Source organism: Scylla paramamosain, chromosome 29 (genome assembly GCF_035594125.1).
Source record: "Scylla paramamosain isolate STU-SP2022 chromosome 29, ASM3559412v1, whole genome shotgun sequence".
NCBI classification, from domain to species: Eukaryota; Metazoa; Arthropoda; class Malacostraca; order Decapoda; family Portunidae; genus Scylla; species Scylla paramamosain.
In genome coordinates this window covers 15,376,880-15,379,379 of record NC_087179.1, presented here as the reverse complement: position 1 = coordinate 15,379,379, position 2,500 = coordinate 15,376,880, and the positions used below count along the sequence as shown (strand labels likewise).

The 2,500-nt window shown below is 48.2% G+C and overlaps 1 protein-coding gene and 1 long non-coding RNA gene across 2 annotated transcripts in view; both read right to left on the bottom strand.

The window, feature by feature from the left end:
• The window catches only part of LOC135115401 (uncharacterized), a 22,861-nt gene extending 20,757 nt beyond the window's left edge, over positions 1-2,104 (bottom strand). The window contains exon 1 of the long non-coding RNA XR_010275985.1: positions 1,849-2,104. This is a non-coding gene — a long non-coding RNA (uncharacterized LOC135115401). The remainder of the gene's footprint in view (positions 1-1,848) is intronic.
• Positions 1-2,500, bottom strand: part of LOC135115400 (TSC22 domain family protein 2-like) — a 114,669-nt gene that overhangs the window by 49,023 nt on the left and 63,146 nt on the right. The gene's annotated exons all lie outside the window — the stretch shown is intronic.

Genomic DNA, 2,500 nt, shown 5'->3' with positions numbered 1-2,500 from the left:
TCTACCAAACATTTAAAGGTGAGCCAAGATCCCGAGCCAAAAAGAAGACAAATCTCAAAGCTATTTAAACCCGCTGGCCGGAGAAAGAGGAGAGAGAGAAAAAACACTTCATAAATATGGGGATACAAGTGTTAAAGAGCACCAGTGACGGCGTAAACATAACTACCTCAGCCTTTTTATTCTGGGAAGCCCTACGTAGTATTAGAGTGACTGGCCTGGCTGTCTCGAGCTGGGTTAGGAGAGGAGGTGAAGCAAGGTTGTCTGTCTGTCTGTCTGTCTGCCGGGGACTGCAACAGATAGCTACGGGCCAAGACGAATGGAAAGGCGTTAGCAAAATCTATATATTTTATCTAGACATATAAATCTTGGGTGTTTGGAGTATGCGTGTGTGAGGATATGAGTGCGGCCAAGGCAAAGCTGTCTAGATGCATGGATAAACTGACGGCTAGAAGAAAAGATGAGTGTTACAATGGCAAGTGGGAGTGCAGTTGGCTAACTGGTATATAATAGGGCACAAGGGTAGGATGAATAAAGCTTTACTTGATGTCGGGATAGACTATAGTATGAAGACCTGGGACAGGAGTGGGACCAAGGTAAGGCTATTTAGAAGCTAGAATGCATGGAGGCGACAGGAGTGGTGTTAGAATGAATGTGTGTGTGGTTAGCTATCTGGACAGGGAAGGGACAAAGACCTAGAATATATTAGTATGAAGAGACAAATGCTTTATTAAAAGCACTGGGCTGACTCTTAAGTGCTACATTAAGTTTTTGGATGGATGTTACGTGCTGAGGGGGCAAGAGATAGTACAAGTGCTAAGTGAGTAAAGATGCAAGGGATAGGATAGTGCTAGGCAGGTGCTTGGGTAGATGAGGGTACATAGCATTGGATAATGCCAACCTGGTGCTAGGATACCAGTGCTAGGCTAGTGCTGGAATAGATGAGGGTACTGGGGTAGGACATTGCTTGGCTGGTGCTGGGATGGATGAAGGAACCATGGATAGAAAAGTGCTAGGCTGGTGGGGGGAAGGTGAAGATACAAGAGACAGAAAAGTGCTTCACTAGTGCTGAGGTAGGTAAGGATACAAGGAATAGGGCAATGCTAGGGATATGGGAGTACTATGAGGTTGGTGCTGGCACAAGAAAATGCTAGGCTGGTGGTGAGATACAGGCTAGGGTGTGGGTGACAGGCGGGGAGGCAGGGATCGGCAGGCAGGGCAAGCAGGCAGGCGGGCGGGCGGGCAGGAGGGAGGGAGGCAGACAAGATGAAAGGCCAGTCCGGCAGATCCGTTTAGAGGAGCTTAGCAAAGGCGCCGCTTTCACTGCCACCACAATACACCAACCCAGCATCTCGGGAGTGACAGATAAGCCCGCATTCACGTTCTTGTACTCCACAAGAGGAAAAGTAGCACTATATTGATCCCAGGAAGCGAGTCAGCACCTTGTCAACAAATAAAGTCGTGCGTCTGGAAGCGGCGTTACTCACTGCCTGGCCTGCCTCCCGCGTCCCCTTCTCCCCGATTCCCTCCCGCCTTGCGTCCATTACCGTAACACCGAGCGCCTTGCCAATACACCTCCCGCATGAATACCACCAGGAAAACCCTTGAGGCCACTATGCTACCACTAGGCGGGTCACGGGGAGGAGGTACTGGGTATAGTTAGTAAGGTTGACGGCCTCGTGGCAATGCTACGGGGGTGGTAAATGAGTGGAAAATTCCTCTCACTCTATCTCTTTCTCCCTCCCTCCCTGCTCCCCCCACAGCATATGCCCCCCACCACCGGCCTTGAATGGACAGCAGCAGCACCGCCACCACCACACCACCATCACCAGGAAATGGGTTACTACGCACCACTCTCTACACCAATATCCACAGTCACCATCACCACTGTAGTTGTTCAGAGACGCTTTGCTCATCACCACTATCACTATTGTAAGTTCTGAAATCATTACACTGCAGTTACCATCACTATACATTATCACCATAACATCACTAGGCACCACTATCATTACTATCACCATACAACACCATACCCACCACATCTTACTAACTCCGTCACTATCAGTATGTGTACACCCTCACCACCATGACACCATCAGCATGTCTGTAACTCACCCAAGCCTTGCAACACCTGTACTGGATTCCTAGTCACTATTTCTCTAGTGATGATGGTGAGTAGAAGCTTCACCGATAATGATTGAGATATGCAGATAAATTCAAGGGTATTTTATGAGAAAGGTAAAAACTACTACTACTACTACTACTACTACTACTACTACTACTACTACTACCAGCGCCACAAAGTTACTTTTAATCACCATCATAAAACAACCCACCACCACCACCACCACCAACAATAACAACAACATTACCACCACCACCGACAACAACATTACCACCACCACCACCAACAACAACATTACCACTACCACTACCAACACCACCACCACCACCACCACCAACAACAACAATAACAACATTACCACCACCACCAACAACAACA